The sequence below is a fragment of the Chlorocebus sabaeus genome, chromosome 14 (assembly GCF_047675955.1).
Source record: "Chlorocebus sabaeus isolate Y175 chromosome 14, mChlSab1.0.hap1, whole genome shotgun sequence".
Classification (NCBI taxonomy): Eukaryota; Metazoa; Chordata; class Mammalia; order Primates; family Cercopithecidae; genus Chlorocebus; species Chlorocebus sabaeus.
The window spans coordinates 17,624,021-17,642,555 of NC_132917.1; the positions used below are offsets into that span (position 1 = coordinate 17,624,021).

General features: G+C 41.7%; 1 protein-coding gene across 1 annotated transcript in view; it reads left to right on the top strand.

Moving 5' to 3' along the window:
- KCNS3 (potassium voltage-gated channel modifier subfamily S member 3) overlaps positions 1-18,535 on the top strand; it is a 48,166-nt gene that overhangs the window by 16,442 nt on the left and 13,189 nt on the right. Inside the window, exon 2 of the mRNA XM_007971390.3 lies at positions 16,433-16,624. The gene's annotated coding sequence lies outside the window, so the exon portion shown is untranslated. The remainder of the gene's footprint in view (positions 1-16,432; positions 16,625-18,535) is intronic.

An 18,535-nucleotide genomic window follows, 5' to 3' on the forward strand; every position in this document is an offset into this window, starting at 1 on the left:
GTGAGGCGCCTGTGTAGCATAAGGTGCGTGTATATGGGAAGGAAGGGAGTACATTGAGAGAAAGTTTCCTGGAAGAGGTGACATTTGAACTGATTTCTTGAAGACAGAACTGGAGTTAACTGGAAAAGAAGGGAAAAGGACACCCCAATCAGAGGGAACAGCTTCGACGAGGTTTGGAAGGGAGAGTGTGTGGTGCAGCTGGGGATGGTAGATAATTTGGTGGAGTAAGGCAGAGGTATGAGGTGTATTGTTGGATGCTGAGGCCAAACAGACAGGATAGAGTTTAGACTCCATCCTGAAGATGCTAGAAGCTACTGAAGATTTACATAGAGTATTGGCATATTCTGACCTATGTATTTTTAAATTTTATTTATTTATTTTTATTTTTTAGAGATGGGCTCACTCTGTTGCCCAGTGGAGTGCAGTGGCACAATCATAGTTCACTACAGCCTTCAACTCCTGGGCTCAGGCGATCCTCCCACCTCAGTCTCTTGAATAGCTGGAACTATAGCCTCGTACCACCACATCTGACTCATTTTTTATTTTTATTTTTTTTGTATAAATGGGATCTTGCTATGTTGTCCAGACTGGTCTTGAACTCCTGGACTCAAGCAATGATTCTTCTGCTTCAGCCCCACTAAAGTACTGGGATTACAGGTGTGAGCCACTGTGCATGGCCTGTGACTTAACAGTTTAGAAAAGTCCCTCTCGCCATCCACAGAGGGGGAAAGGGCATTGCAAGTAGAAGCAAGATGATGTCACTGGCTTATGTACTGGTGTGACTTTGGGGGCATTGGAGAGGGACCTCTGTCACCCAGATAGTTAATTGGTTTTGTTCCTTGATGGCTGAAATTCCTTAGACTCTTTTTTTTTTTTTTTTTTTTTTTTTTGAATCAAGAATTCTGGAAAGGTTGAGTGGACTTTTTGGCCACATGTCTGTTTCATCTTCCTGGGGTCTCCCTAATTCCCTTTGGGTGATTATACTGCACTGTTGAATATTGACTTTGTGAGTAACTGTTAAGATCCCCCGAGAGGTTCCTTCAGCCAGATTCTTCTCCCTGCCCCGGTATAGCCATTGGGTGGACAGATGGTGTAGGCTGAGCCAGTCTGACACTGTCTGAGAATGGAAGAGACCACTAGAGTGAGTTCTTTCCTGTGGTGGCTCTCTGAAGAGATCTCTTCCTCTATACATTATTCCTGTAGTTGCTTTTTTTCATTTTTTCAACTTTTATTTCAGATTCAGGGAGTATGTGTGCAGCTTTGTTTACATGGGTATATTGCTTGATGCTGAGGTTTGGGGTATGATGGAACCAGTCACCCAGGTAGTGAGCATAATACCAAATAGGTAGTTTTTCAACCCTTGCCCCCTTTGCTACCTCCCCCACCAGTAGTTCACATTGTTTATTGTTCCTATCTTTATGTCCATCTTTACCCAACATTTAGCTCCCACTCACATAAGTGAGAACATGTGGTATTTGATTTTCAATTTCTGTGTTAATTCTTTTAGGATAATGGCCTTTAGCTGCATTCATGTTGCTGCAAAGTACATGATTTTGTTCTTTTTTATGGTTGTATAATATTCCATGGTGTATATGTAGCACATTTTCTTTATCCATTCCACTGTTGATGGGCAACTAGGTTGATTCTATGTCTTTGCTATTGTGATTAGACCATGAAGAACATACAAATGCATGTTTCTTTTTGGTAGAATGATTTATTTTCTTTGGATATACCAGTAATGATATTGCTGAGTTGAATGGTAGTTCTGTTTTAAGTTCTTTGAGAAATCTCCAATCTGCTTTCCACAATGACTGAACTAACTTAAATTCCCAGCAACAGTGTGTAAATGTTCCCTTTACTCATCAACCTTGCCAGCATTGCTCTGATCATGAGTAATGATGAGCGTTTCTTCATATGCTTGTTGGCCACTTATATGTCTTCTTTTGAGAAGTGTCTGTTAGTGGGGTTATTTGTTCTTTGTTGTTGATTTAAATTCCTTATAGATTCTGGATGTTAGTCTTTTGTCAGATGCATAATTTGCAATTTTTTTCTCCCATTCTGTAGGCTGTCTGTTTACTCTTTGATAGTTTCTTTTACTGTGCAGAATCTCCTTAGTTTAATTAGGTCCCACTAGTCAATTATTTTTGTTGAAATTACGTTGAGGACTTAGCCACAACTTCTTTGCCAAGGCTGATGTTGAGAAAGGTATTTCCTTTAATAAACGCTTTTTAGAAAGAAAACCCATGTTTTCTTCTAGGATTTTTATAGTTTGAGGTGTTACATTTAAGACTTTAATCCATCTTGAGTTATTTTTTGTACATGGTTATAAGTAGAGGTTCAAATTTGTTCTTCCACATATGGTTAGCCAGTTATCTCAGCACCATTTATTGATTAGGGAGTCCTTTCCCCATGGCTTATTTTTGTTGACTTTGTTGAAGATCAGATGGTTGTGGGTATGTGGCTTCAATTCTGCGTTCTCTGTTCTCTTCCATTGGTCCATGTGTCTGTTTTTATACTAGTACCATGCTGTTTTAGTTACTGTAGCCTTGTAGTATAGCTTAAAGTCAGTAATGTGATGCCTCTAGGTATTTTTTTTTTCTTTTCTTTTCTTTTTTTTTTTTTTTTGCTTAGGATTGCTTTGGCTATTCAGGCTCTTTTTTTGGTTCCATATGAATTTTAAAGTAGTTTTGTCTAATTCTTTAAAAATGACATTAATAGTTTGATAGGAATAACATTGAATCTATCTGTAGATTGCTTTGAGTTGTATTACCATTTTAACTATATTGATTATTCCTGTAATTTCAACTTTCAGGTTCCTCAGAAGGGCCCTGACTCCTGCCTGTTTCCAGGTGTGGCTTTTCAGGCTTCTCTTTGGTTCTAGGAGCTTCACATAGCCATCTGAAAAAGTTGCATTTGTTTGAGTTAGCTGCAACCGGTTGCTGCTGCTTGTGTCGAAAGAACCCTAATAGATGTAGGAAACGTCCAGATGTCTTATACTTCATACCACAGTTTAAAGACTAATCTCCTAGCCTTTCCTACTAGTTTGAAAGGGGTATAAGGAGAGAACATGAGGATGTTATTTTCAGAGAGGGAGCAAGGGATATTCTCAAAGGGGCGGAGGAAACTAAATCCCTGCAGACCAATTGCTGGCATCCCAGTATTGCTGCAGGCTGGTCTTGCTCCAAGGTCTATCTAGAGCGGGTCAAATTAGCATCAAATAAGTGGGAGCATTTCCTGTGTACTTACAATTCCAGTTCTTTCTTAGATGGCACTCAGGGCTCTGTCAGTACTTAGTGATAAAAATAACAATAGGCTGGGTGCCATGGCTCAGGCCTGTAATCCCAGCACTTTGGCAGTCTGAGGCAGGTGGATCATGAGGTCAAGAGATAGATACCATCCTGGCCAACATGGTGAAACCCTGTCTCTACTAAAAATACAAAAATTAGCTGGGCGTGATGGCGCATGCCTGTAGTACCAGCTACTCAGGAGGCTGAGGCAGGAGAATTGCTTGAATCTGGGAGGCGGAGGTTTCAGTGAGCCGAGATCGCACCACTGCACTCCAGCCTGGTGACAGAGCCTCTGTCTCAAAAAAACAAAAAACAAAACAAAACAAAACAAAAATCACAATAGTAAATATTGATATAGCACTTATATAATATGCCAGACACTGTTATAAATGTGATATACATATTAGCCCATTTATTTCTTATAATCAAATTTTGATGTAGGTACTATTATTATATTACATCTGTCTACCTTTTGCTGTCAGTTATCTATCTATCTATCATCTATTTATCAACAGATGAAGAAATCTCAAGGAATAATTTTAATAATTTAGCTACATTATAGAAACAGAAAGTGGTAGTAACAGAATCTGTGCTCTTACTCCTGGATTCAGATCTTAGCTCCACTTCTTTTTGGCTGGACAAGTTATTTAACCTCTGTGGCCTCAGTATCCGCATTTGCAGAATGGGAGTAATAATAGTATTTATTTATCTAGTATTAGGTAGCATAAAGTAAAATGCTTCAAATAGTGCCCAGCACAAAGTAAGCACTATATAAATGTTTTCCAGAAAAGTTATTTTGTAATGGACCTAATAAAGAAGACTGCACATACATACTTTATAGAGATAAGCACATAACAAACTGTGTGACTCTTCTGTTTATCCCTGTGCTTTGTAAATGTTTTGTAGCTCTTCACAGAAAGGGCATGAGGTGATATAAGTCATTGGTATTGTTTATATACTCATTTAGGGAGATAAAGCCAAAATACAGTTGAATTTAAGGACATGAGCCTGGTGTATTAGGACAGACAACAACCACCCCCTACAGAAGCAAAGAGTACGATGTGCCTCCCCAATATGGGGCTCACTGGAGAGCGGGCGTGGGCTCTGGGGTTGCCACCTCTGCTTTCCATTTAACTATTTGAAACCTCAATTTCCTCATTCATAAGTGGGGAATCATCTTAATGCCTGGTTCTCTGCATTGATCTTGGGATTAAAAAAGATCATTTGCTTATTCATTACTTTTGGCTGGGCATTAAGGATACAAAAATTAAGAAAAAATAGGCCTACTTTTGCAGAGCTCACAGTGCAGTGTGGAGACAATGAGTAAATTGTTCTACTGCATTTCAGCAAGTTAAGTACTCTGATGGAGGCAGGTACTGGTGCGTGGGGTGCAGTGGAAGGGAGCCTGATTTTGAGGCAGGGAGAGGTCTGGGGTCTGGGATTGGTTCTGGAGAATATGATAGAGCTGAGTCTTGAAGGACGTTCTGAGCAGACCAAACAAGTGCAGAGACCTGGAGTTGTGAGAAGTTGGAGCACTTTCAGGGATTTTCATTAATTGTTTTTTGCTGGGGGATGGATCTCGCTCTGTCACCCAGGCTGGAATATAGTGGCACGATTTTGGCTCACTGCAACCTCTGCCTCCCAGGTTCAAGCGATTTTCCTGCCTTAGCCTCCTGAATAGCTGTGAGTACGGGCATGTGCCACCATGCCCGGCTAATTTTTGTATTTTTAGTAGAGACAGGGTTTCACCATGTTGGCCAGGCTGGTTTCGAACTCCTGACCTCAGGTGATCCTCCTGTCTTCGTTCCCCAAAGTGCTGGGATTACAGGCATGAGCCACCGTGTCTGACTGTTTTTCACTAATTCTTTATTGTTCTAGAGTTTCAGTTGGGTTGTGACAGGAAAGGCTAATGGATAAGGAATAATAATAATAATAACAATTTATAATAGCTACCATTTAATTGAACATTTCTATATCCCAAGCACAGAGTGTTTTATTTGTATTATCTCATTTTTAATCCTCATAACTTCTCTGTGGTATCTGATATTTAGTATCCATGCTATACAAATAAGGAAACTAAAGCTCAAAGAACCTAAATGACTGACCCAAGGTCACACAGCTAGTGAGCGCTGAAGCCAGGATACCAGCTCAAGCATTCTGGATCCAGAGTTTACCCTGAAGGCCAAAAGAGCCCTGTGGGGACTTTGAGTATGGTGAGTAGCGTATAACTCAATCCAATGTGCATGGTAAGGGTAACTTCAGCTTAGTGTGAAGGAAGAATTTGAGGGTAGGGAATGGAAATAGGCCTAAGGCACGGGGGAGAGTTAGGTGTCTGTTGTGGTGACCAGTGGAAAAATACCAAGTGTCTGGATTAAAGCAGGAGGGAGAGAAAAAAAAATTGATTTGAGAGGCAATGGGATGTGTATTTGCTCACCCTCAGTGCTGGCTGGCTGCCAGCAGGCCTGCGTGGCAGGAAAAAGGAGGGGCCTAGGGTGATCTCCAGGTGTCTGGCCTGAGTAAGCGGGTGTGAAGGGAGTAGAGGATGAAGGGAAAGTGGATGTGCTTATTGTAAGGCCCCAATGGGACATTCAGAAGGACACATCTGGTAGGCAGCTCTGTGAGTCTGGAATGCAGGATGGAGACTGGGCTGGAGATGCACATCTGGACTCCACTGTCAGATGACGTTGGCAGAGGCACAGAGAGGAGGCCATGGTGGTAGGTGAGGCCGGGTGGAAGACGACACAAAGCTGGAGGCTGCAGATTGTACCCAGGCTGCAGGTGTCTTCAGCTTGCTTGATGATATTAAAACAGGAAGAACCATAGTTGCCAACATTTAAAAAATTGGATTTTTATAAAAATAAAATTTATAGGTGTTCTTCACAAATTGGGTGATCTGGCCACCTGATACCCACAGATAAAGGACAACAGTTGGCCAGTGCCCTCCTTCAGCAGGACCTGTGCTCCCTGGTAGTTACAGTGGCCAGGTGTCCTCCTCCTCTCATTTTGGGCCCCTGCCTTTCTCCTGCAGGCATTTTATCAATATTTTGTGAGCCCAGATTTAAAATTTGGGAAGAGGGCACAGAGTTTCATAGAAACTAAACATGAGTAGTCAGACAAGTGGGAGAGAATGCAGCAAATGGTGTTAGTGAATTGCAGAAGCAGGGGAGGTCAGTAGGACAAATGCTATGGACAGATGCAGATATGCAGATTGGGAAGTGTCCTTTGGGTTTGGTACCTGGAATTGCCCTTTGCAAAAATGCTTAAAAATGGGGTATTAGGTCAAGAATTGTAGAGTAAAAGGAAGGGTGAATGTAGAAAATAATTTCAAGAAGCTGCGTTAGAGGAATTTGAGATTGGGAGACTTTAATATTTGTGTGTGTGTGTGTGTGTGTGTGTGTGTGTGTGTTAATGTGAGTGCTTTGAGTATGTCTATATAAGAATGTATTTAATATAAAATAGTACTTTATTTGTCCTTGACTTACATTTGATAAGAACTACAAAAAGTCTAGTCTTAACTTTGGTTGATAGATTATTCTAAAACTGGTGGTTTTTATGAAAACAAAGCCCTCCAGGTTACAGGATGGGGTAAAGCGCATTTTATACGTCTATGCAAAGACAGCCCTGCCCCTTTAGATCTTTACTAGTGTTAAATGCATTTTTACTAGTTGAGTATGTGAGCAGCCATGCCTTAAGATGGGTAATTTTACATTTTAACAATTGTAGATTAAGTCGAGCAGTGTTAATGTGATTTGCCACCTACAGTTACTCATGAGTATGTACACTGTCCATTTCCTTTTAATATTAGCCAGGTAGAATCTGTATGATGATCTTATCAGCCAGCATTACTTCTATTACAATCTGGGTTAGTATGCTTTTGTTGATTTTATGCCACATCCCCAATTTTTCCATTTACTTTTTGGTATTTGTTTTATGATATAATTTGATCCAGCCAATAACTCGTATGTGTGTGTATGTTAGAACTTATCTATCTTGTCTTTAATAAAAACTCTCCTAATTAAGGGAAAAAATGTACCTGCCATCTGCAGTGGTTGATAAATAAGCTACTTGTCTTCTGTGGTGACCACCATTTCAAAAGCACGTTTGTTGTAATTTCTTTTCTCCCAGTTAATGCAGTGGGCAAGAGAGACTTTAAAATTTGATACAGAATGGAAGCAGCCAGTAGCTAAGCTATTGGCAAATGTCAACCAACTCATTAATTCAGCAAAAAAATTTTTTTAAAAAATTATTATACTTTACGTTCTAGGGTACAGGTGCACAACGTGCAGGTTTTTTACATTTGTATACATGTGCCATGTTGGTGTGCTGCACCCATTAACTCGTCACTTACATTAGGTATATCTCCTAATGCTATCCCTCCCCCAGACCCCCAACCCACGACAGGCCCTAGTGTGTGATATTCCCCTTCCTATGTCCAAGTGTTCTCATTGTTCAGTTCCCACCTGTAAGTGAGAACATGCGGTGTTTGGTTTTCTGTCCTTGTGATAGTTTCAGCAAATACGTTGTTAAGAATTTAACATGTGTCAGATGAAGTTCTAGGGACTGGGAATGCAGTGATATGTAAGACAGATGCAAATCCCTGCACTAAGGGAGCTCATATTGGACTGGAGAAGCAAACAGTAAATAAGATAATGAAATTAAAAAGTATATGTCTAAGTATATTTTTGAAAGCGATAAATGCTATGGATTAAAAATAAAGCAAGGAAGGGGATTGAACTTTTAGGGGGTTATTGATATTTTAGATAGGCTAACTGAGGAAGGTGTTGTTTAGAAGATATTGTTTGAGTGAAGACTTGAGGGAAGTGAGGAGGCAAGCCATGCAGTCTCACCTGGAGAAAGAGCATTCCAGGCAGAGGGATCAGCCACTGCAGAGGCCATGAGTTAGGATGTGCCTCACTTGGCAGGATAAGCATTAGCAAGGAGATCAGGATGCCAGATGGGAATGACAGAGGATGAGAGGAGTCTGAAGTAAGATTAGACAAATGAAATTAGGGGAGGGTGGGTGGTGGCCATTGTGACTCTGAGTAGGGTGGAAGCCACTGGAGGGTTGAACATAGGAGTGACATGATGTGATGCACATTTTAACAGGATCTCTAGCTAAAGGATTCTTAATCCTTCCTTTTGCCATGAACTTCTTTGGGAGTCTGAGAAGCCTATGGACCCCTTTTCAGAATAGCACGTTTAAATACAAAAGATGAAACCTACAGGATGTAAAGGAATCCAGTTATGTTGAAATGCAATTACCAAAATAGTAAAAGCAATTTATGAGTTAGCAATATATGTGCTTAGTAATTCATTAATTAAAATCTAGCAGTAGGGCCATAACTACTATGATTCTAAAGTAATAATGAGTATCAATGATATTTTGAGATCTCTGCAACAACTCTGATAGGATATTAAATTATTCACACTTCTGTTGGTGTGAAGTCATTGGCACTGGTAATATACACTACCCTGGGCCAATGCCTGCATTTTTAATGGAAGGAATTGCTAAAATTTTAGTTATATATAATTGGTGAAAATAAATATTTTTTTTTCTGTCGAAATTCAAGGACCTCCTGAATTTCAATACAGACCCCCTACTCTGACTCTTAAGTGAACAGATTAAATGGAATACAAAAGAGGAGTGGGATGAAGTAATGGAATGTTGCTGTTTCTGTTGTTGTCTGCATGTCAGTTGGCGCTATTGGAATTCACTGCTTGCCATTTCAGATCACTGGGATTCCTGGTAGATTGGCACACCCAGTGGAAGTGTCTACTTTTTTTTTTTAAAGGTTCTAGGAAGAGCAGTAACTCCACGAGGTCTTTGTAGTCTCGGATTGGTTCCTTGTGGCTAAATCTTTCAGGAGGCCTGGGGTATGGTCCTTTTGTAGCCGCGGATTCTCTGTATGGCCACAGACAATCAATCCATTCTCCTCTCCCAGAGACATCTCTTACTTTGGTATTCCTAGTTCACAAAGATGTAGATAGTACAGGAAGAGTTCTTCATATTTTAAAAGAAATAATCTGTATAAATAGCTCTAGGTCATAGGCTACCTCCTATAGCCGAAGTCTACCATTTTCTGCTCTCTGTCCATACCATGAACTTTCCTGCCATCATGATTTTGTATGTGTTCTTTCCTCTCCTTGGAGAAGAACCTTCTTACCCTTACCTGGCTCCTTTACCTTGTTCATACCTAACTTGCTCTTCAAGGGTTAGCTCCAAATGCTACCTATTCATGTAGCTATCCCCACTTTTTATCTCGAGGGACCCTACCTCTTCTGAACTTCCTCAATACCTTCTCTGTACCTTTTCCCATGCCTGACATACTACTGCACCTTGTATTACAGTTATTTATTTACCCATTTACCCTCCTTCTTGTTCTTCTCAGCTCCTATAAGCTTTGAAGGCAAGATCCATGTTATCTTTTATCCTTGGTAGTTCCCAGGATACTGCCCATCATAAAGCAGCCATGAATGAACAGCAGCATCTCAGGATAGTGGAGGGCTTTGGCTGGGGGCTGGGGACCCTTTCTCACGTGAATCTGTATGTTCATTTGATATCTCTTTCATTCCCCTTTTCCCCTGCCCAAATGCTGACTGGAGCTGCTTATTACCTTTTATTTTTCTATGTAGAAATAACTATTTTCATAAATATTTTATAATACCTATTTGTTTAAAGTGAGAAATGTACATAATGTTGAAAGGTAGAGAGTAGAAAGTAGAAAGTGAAAATCACTCCAAACTCCATCATCCAGAGACAATGAATTTAACATTTTGGTATATATTCTTATTTACTCTAAAAAGATGTAGTTTAGAAAGATAGAATCATGCTATATATTGCACCATAATTATTTCTCTTTTGTACTTAGCATATTGTGACTTTGTAATGGTTTTAAAGGCAGTCGAGCTATAGTAGCTAACAGAATGGCTTTGAAGCATTATTGTTTGGGTTCGAATTGTAGAGTTGCCACTTAATAGCTGTTGACTCCCTAAAATCAGTTAACTTCTCTACCAGTTTCTCCGTCTGCAAAATGAATGCAATAAAAACACCACTTGTCTGAGTGCTACGAGGATTAAATGGATTTAGACATGTAAAAAGCACAGGGCCAGACTTAGTATAAGGAAGCTTTAACTTCTGTAACTTTTATTATTTCAGCATTTTTAATGGCTACAGAGTATTCATTGCATGGCTACCCCCGGTCTATTTAATCATTCCTCTGTTGATGGATGTGCAGGTTGTCTTTGACATTTCACTCTTACAAATAATTAATGATGCAGTGAACAACCTTGCACATGCATCTTTCAACGCTTGTCTGATTTATTTCTTCAGGATACATTCCAAAATGCGAAACCCTGGGATTTTGTGATACACATGGCTATGATGTCCTCCAGAAAGGTTTCTTTAAGAAGTTTTCGCTGCTATCATTGTACGATACTTTCCTGCTCACTCCAAAGCTGCTTGCTTTCAGTTCCTCTTCATCTGCCTGTGTTAGTGCAGTCGTTTGATGCATTCAAACGGGACAGCCCTAGCCTCTGTCTCCAGCTAGCCATGCAGTAGGGAGATGACTACAAGGTGGATGGAGCCAGTGCAGTTCCTTTCTGGGGCCAGAAGCAGTGGCATGGACCACTCAGAGTGACCCTAGAGCCTTGTCAACACTCAGTGGCTGTGTGGTGCCTCCTTCTGTGAGGTGCACACCCTTCCCCAGGGAAGCTCCTGGTTTGCCTGTCTCTCCTTTCCTTTCTCTAGATTTTCTTGCGGAGGTGACACAGCTGCGTCCCTGCTGCCTCCCCTCCATTCCCCAGGGGGAGGTTGTCTAGAAACATAGGGCAAGAGGAAAGGAAGGTGGTGTTTAGTTACCCATGCGTCAAGTCTTGGGATTTCTGCAGTTGGTATGGCATTTACTCACTCTGAATGACCAAGAAAAATATAATTTATACTAACCTTTCCAAAGTCATTTAGAGACTTTGCTTTAGAAAGCACTTACTGGTTTGTCCCTGAATATATTAGACCCTGAGAAGTTTTCATTTTCTTTTAGGGACAGATTTTTAAAAATCATGTTAATTCAAGGATTTGCCATATTAACTTAAGGTACTTCTTGAAATTTGACAGAGTTAAATTTGGACAGAGTGAGTAGTGGAGGGATATTCTTAGTAATGCCCTGTCTGAATCAACTGGAAGATGTTTGATTCTGATTGCTTTGGATTATAGGATTTAAATATCAGTACAATTTTTTTCTAGCACGCTAAATCCAATTATGGCAGTATGATTATGATATTTTAATTTTATTTAAGCAAAACACTGGGTGACAATTTTCATTAGTTAAGCCAGATAGAGAGAAGTAGGGTTGGGTTTCACCTTTTTTTACTATTCATATAATTTTATTGCTTTCAGATTTTATTAAAAGTGAGTCTGTGGTTGATGAGTGGTAGCAAGACTACAAAACTGACATGAATTTGCATTTTTTTCCAGGGACACCAATTAGTCTCCACAGGGTTGGAGCTTTGGTCAGGAGTGGGCGTATTCAGCAGGAGCAGCACTACCTGCAGAAAGCTGCAGCAGGCTATAGATCTGAAACTAGATTAGTGCACGTGCACAGTATATCATTCTGGCACTGAAAATGTTGGAAAATTTAAGACAGACTCACTAACCTTTACGCTCAAATTGTATGAAGCATGGTTTGAGTTTCAACAAAAGGTTAAACTTGCTTTTATCTTTCTTCATTTTTAAAGTTTTGGTTGTATGACACTGGAAATGCCATGACTGAATTCTGAAAGAACAAGTGTTGGGAGGGTATCCCCAGCCCCTGTCAGCAGATGAAGTATTAGTACAATTTGTCATTCCAAGCCTTCTGACCTTCCAGCTCCCAAACAGCTGCCTGAGGTTCTTTTACTCTACTTGTCGAGCACTGGTTCTCAAGTGGGGCTGATTTTGATCCCCAAGGGATATTGGCAGTATCTGGAGACATTTTTGGTTGTCACAGCATTGTGATGGGCGGGTGGTGTATAACTGGCCTCTAGTAGATGGGGGCTAGGGATGCTGCTAAACACTCTACAGTGCATGGGACAGCCCCCACAAGAGAATTACCTGACCCCACCATGTCAATAGTGCTGAGGCTGAGACATCCTGCCATAGAAGTTTTCAAGGTCAGGATATCTCCAGATAAGCCAGCCGGCTGCCAGGAAGGTACTCACAGGTCCCATTTCCCAGGTAAGATTATCACAGGTTGGAGTCAGCTATCTCTTAGCCTTGCAACTTCAGAATTTCACTCTCAGATGTCCCAGAGCTGATCAAACTGTAGGAGGTTGACTTGCATAGAAACTCACAGGAAACTGCATAAATAGACCTCTTGCTGTCTTACTCAGTTCCAGTACAGTCATAGACAGAACTAGCAGAGTAGATACTTGTGTTGTCTGTATAGCTCATTTGCTCCTGATAGCAAGGTGTGTGGGAACCCAGATCAGCAGGAGATACCTCAGGGAGCCTGGAGTCAGAACAGAGGGAAGTCTTTGGGGGTTATAAAGATACCTGAAACTCCAAGGTCTTGAAACTCAAGACCCCACTTGAGATGTCCCACCATTTGAGTTGGACGTGCTGAGTCTTCAGGATGAGACTCTTCTGTTTGCACCACTGCTGGGATGGGTCTTGGGAACCAACCTCAGTCTTTCACATTTTCCTTCTCTGCTTCTACTACTTACCAGCTGCCTTTCATTATCCATATTTATTCTTTTCATTAATTTAGTCTTGTTGGCTCAGGGAAGAGGAATTGGTTCAAAAAATGTATCATGCACTACTCTGTGACAGGGATAATTAATATGAAGATTAATATTAGGATACTGTCCCTAACTGGAGGCTTTCTCCCAGTGTAGTGGGTGGCACTGGTGTGACAACATTTCAGAAGATTATGGCCAGGACAGTGATGGGGCCACACAGGATTCTGTGCAAGTACAGAGGACACAGACTTATGGTGCAGTGTTACTTGGAGTGTCTGCTTTGATCTATCAGGCACTGATTTTGTGGTTTTTGGAGAGCAACCTTATTCCTATGATTCTGAGACCTGGGAGAAGGGTTCAGGGAGTCATTCTCAGTCATGTAGACTGTCTGCTGTCCATTTGCTTTTCCTTGGGTTCTGTTCCACGATTGGGTATCAGGTGTCTGGAAGACGAAAGAGTCCAATATGCCACTTAGTCATTACCTTTTCCCTCTCAATAACGGAGGCAGTCACTTGTTCACTTTTGAATGCTGTAGTCAACCCACCAGGAAATATAGCCACCCTGGAGGGAAGTACAAGGGTGATGCAGAGAGTTTTGTGAAGAAAGGAGGGAATTCTGCAGAAGGTGGCAATACTTGAGTGAGCTTAGTGTGTTTTCCAGGATCGGGCTGAATCACTCAGCAAAGTCAGAAACCTGTTAAGTGCTAAGTCACAAACAATGCTCTTTTCTTTTGAACAAGCCAACAAGGATTGGGCTGGTAGGAACACAGAGAAATGGAAACACTGGATGGGATTGTTAGGCAGGAATGGGAGGATATGTTGGATGCACACATTTTTCTTCCCCATTGCCTGCTGGCTTGGGTCATGTTCTGCTCACTCCCCGCAATCCCTGCTTGACCTTCCCCGACAACTAAGAGAGATCTTGATTTTCCACACTAACTGATCTCAGGCAGAGCCACCTGAGTTTCACTCCTGGCTGTGGTGCGCCTCAGGTGTAGGACTTTGGACAGGTCACTTCTCTGAGCCTCAATGTCCCACCTATTAAATGGGAATAATACCACTTATCATGGCTGAGGGCAGAGGAGATGTGTATAAAACTCCTAAAAAGGTACTTGACTTCCTGTGGGTCTCAGAAGATGCTAGTTATAATTTTATGTTGAGAAGTCACACTTAGAATGTGAGTGCTCTTAGAGGGGTGCTAGTTTACATAAATTCATAACAAGAGATATTGTCTGGTGTTACATCTTGTCTAAAAGTCCAGTTTTTTTTTTTTTTGGATTGGAATCATGGTGATGGAAAATGGGGCAAGGCACAGGAATTCTGAGTTTTGCAGGGAGGGGGAGAGAAGGGGACAGCCTGGGATGTCATTTATTCATTAGACATAGACTAAAGGCCCATTAGGTGCCAGTGCTATAAAAAGGATACACTTGGCTAACTTCTCAGTCTGTCCCTGGACCGGCCCTGACCTTCCTGTGGTAAGCCAGGGCAATGAACTTTAGGTAGTGCTTGGGGATTCTTAGAAATGCTGCATAGCCTAATTATTTGGTTATTTTTTCTTTAGTAATTAATATAGTGATTTATTAATTACCTCTCAACCAGATTAATCCTACCTTCCCTTAAGATGTGCTACGGTTGGAAAGGCATCTGATAGGGAAAGGAAGACTATGTGTGTGCTATATCCTTTTACCAAGGTTCAGCAGCAGTTGTGTGTTTCATTGGAATGCAGAGAACTGAGGCTGACCCAAGGACATGCTACTGAGAGGCCACGAAGGAGGAGGAGGGAGAAAGGAGGAGGAGGAGGAAGGGGAGGAGGAGGAAAGCATGGAGGACGAAGGAGGAGGAGTTTAGCACCTGAATTTATTTTACTTACCCTGTTGAGATTTCTCTACCTCCTTTGCTAAGTGTAGCATCTTATAAGTTCAGTTTGGGTGGAGTTGCATTTTGCTTCTGGATCTTTCTTCAGTATCATCTCTGTTGGCGGTGGGAATTTACCCCTCTGCAAAGTCCAGATGTGCTGAAGGATTGCTCTGCTGTTGTTGGGACAACTTGGAAACTGTGTTCCTGCTTCATTCCCCCTCCATTGCCCCTTGATGTTGTTAGGATGCTATTCACTTGTTTATTTGGTTTTGGGCCTGAGAGCTCTTGGGGGATTGGGGCAGGCACTGCATCTGGTTTATAATCCCAATGCCTAAGATAATGCCCAGCAGATCATAAACCACAGCGAATCTTTGTTTAATGACTGACCTAGCCAGAGGCACTTTTTTCATGGTTTTTTTTTTTTTTGCTCAGAATCAATATTTTCTTCTTCTTCTTTTTTTTCTCCCCCTTTTGGACCTGGTGTTGATTGAAAAACATGAAAATCAATGGATGGATGCTTAGAAGCTAGTGCCAATGTATGGGAATGCATCAGCATGAGGCAAGGCTTATGTGGGTGGAAACTGGAATTTTTTTGCTTTTTAAAATTTATTCAGAGACAAACTGAAATTTGGCTTTTGTTTGTTGTGACAGAAACTTAAAACATCCCCCCAACACACACTTCATACACATAACCACACACAGAAACTGTGATTACACCTGTGTCATTTCTGATCTGTGAAATATAATAATGGGCAAATAAAGCAACATTGAATTTGGCCAGCCTTTGAATCTATTGATTTCAAATTAGAGCAGCAGTGTTAATTCTGTTATAGCAGTAATACCCAGAAGTTGGATTTTGAAATGGATTAGAATGCAGTCATTTAGGCCGGGCGTGGTGGCTCAAACCTGTAATCCCAGCACTTTGGGAGGCCGAGACGGGCGGATCACGAGGTCAGGAGATCGAGACCATCCTGGCTAACACGGTGAAACCCCGTCTCTACTAAAAAAATACAAAAAACTAGCCGGGCGAGGTGGCGGGCGCCTGTAGTCCCAGCTACTCGGGAGGCTGAGCCAGGAGAATGGCGTAAACCCGGGAGGCGGAGCTTGCAGTGAGCTGATATCCAGCCACTGCACTCCAGCCTGGGCGACAGAGCAAGACTCTGTCTCAAAAAAAAAAAAAAAAAAAAAAAAAATGCAGTCATTTAGAAGCTTACAAGTATATCCTTGATGAATTAGCTGGGAGAATAACACTTCTATAAGAAACCTTGTGGGAGTAGGTAACTGCAGCCCTAATTATAGTGCCTGGTTTTGTCTTTAGATGTTTTAGTGGCCTCTGCCAGTAGCCAAGTTCTAAGACTTTCACTGCTGTTGAGTTCCCAGGATCCTTAAACCTAGCACGTGTCCACTGGCAGTGATGGTTCCACAGGGGAAAGAGACCACCCTCCACATGCTGAGAATTAGGTGGGGCTTTCAGATTTGAGTCCTCAGCAAAGTGCCCAGAGTGCTGATCCTGAGATAGAATGTCTTGGGTGTATTTCTTCCTTGCAGTTACAGCTTGGCTGATGGTTTTTTCTGCAGGTGAGAGTGATTTTCCGGTGATTGCTTTGGCCTGTACAACCAGAGAACAGGATTCTTCCCTTCTTTTTGGCCACCAAATGCCTACGTGCACCACACATTCCACTGTGCTGAGAAGGGCAGAGCGTCTTGGATGATGATGGACATCCCACCGGGCAGGATGAAGGCAGAGCGTGTGGCATCTCCGCCTCAACGGTAAGAGTTGCCGTTCTATCTTATTTTCTCAAGCACCATTATTTATCAAAGCAAGATGAGAATGAGCCTTCCAGTGTAGTGAGAAAGATGAAAGTTAGACTCTTCTGATGGATGGTCAAATTGATTGGGCAGTTGGGACAGACGACTATGGGAAGAAAAGTGTTGGTCTTGAAGGATTAGATTGGAGTTACATTAAGGGACACCACTGGACAACTTTAGAAAATGCCGTGTTTCACATTTCCTCCCTCTCTCTTTTTGACATTTATAGTTCAGACTTGAGAGAATGACACTACTGCTATTGTAACTAGATTCCATTTGTGTTCATGTTAGCCAGTCTGGCTTAAAATGTATGTTGTGGACTGGAATTGGTCAGAGTTTGGCTTAGGTCACAGACTGGGTAGCTCATCAGATGTACCTGGCCCAGAGGCACATCTTTGTTTGAGCCACATAATGCTTAAAACATGTTGGATCAATTCTAACTAAACTTGAGATATTGCACATAAGGATCAGGGTTTCCAGGTTCTCCTGGGAAGACCGAATGATACGTCTATACTGGACCTCTGTTCCTAAAAAGGATTCCAGTGCTGAGTAGCCTCTGCCTCTTGGGGACAGCTCACCACCATCCCCAGTCATCACATTTGTTTGACTTGTTTGGTCACCGGAGGTATTTAATTTTGCCATGCCTGTTCTAGATCATTCTGTTAGCTCTTTGACAAAAGTAGTAATAGCTTTTGTTAATTCCTCCAGATAAAAGCAAGTATCTTTTACTAGATTATGGGCAGCACTTAGCATAACGGGCTATAGCTGTAAGAGGATAATACATGGTTCCTTCCACAGCGGAGCTTGGAGTCTAGACTGAGCAGCAGTCAGACTTGTGGGGAATAAGGACAATTGTAGATAACATCATAACGCCTTGTGATATGTGCTAAAATCAAGGTGTACACAAATAAGCTATGGGAGAGGGTGAATACAGTGGGGAGGTGGAGAAGGGAGAACCATTAATTTGGCCTGGGCCTAAATTCTCCAAAACTTCCCCTGGGCAACAGAGTTTTCCCGTGACAGACCTCTGTATGTGCATGGTTCCAAGCAACCTGGCTCAGTTGGAGATGTGATGGAGTATTTGCAGCAGGGCTAGGGGCCCCTCTTGTGGCAAAGTCCAGGTTTTTCCTGTTTCTGTTTGAAAAGCTATCATCTACGATTCTTTGCTTTTTATAAAAAGGACAGCTTTCTGGCTGCTTGGCTCACGAAATCACTCAGCCTTCTGAGCAGCTCTTTGCTTGGCGATGAGCTGTGTGAATTACAGAGATCCCTGGAGTTTCCAAAGAGTAGCAGTCACACTAAATACAGATCCAGAGGGAGTGAGTACAACTTTAATGTGATTGTACCAGTTGGTGGGAGTAAGAGAAGGGAAGGGAATAGAGGAAGGAAGTGGGGGAAGGTAGTAATACCGTTATATCAATCTTTTATTTTTGGAATACAGTTTTACATGTGTCTCGTGCTTTATGGTTTCAAAAGACTTTTACATTTGTTATTTTATCCTCAAGGTGGGTTTATAATCTCCTTCTATAGATCAAGGCTTCACCTGCCCAAGGTCATGCACATAAGAAGAGGGAGCTCAGACACAAGTTTTCAGAATCCTAGTCTTTCCCTCTTTTTTGCTAGTTACTGCTGATAATTCAGCATGAATAAGAGGATACAGTTTTTGTTTTGTTAAGTTCAATGTTTAAACGTTGCATTCAGTTTATGAATGCTCTGGAATAGAGCACCCTGGGACCCTGCAAACTTTCTGGACCTGTGTCATTGGTGTGCTGTCTGACTGTGGCCCATGATGTCAGAACATGTCAAGTGCAGAACAGACCTGGCAGGGAGTTTTCTTGCCTGCCTATTTGGCCAGTGGGGCTTACGCTTTAC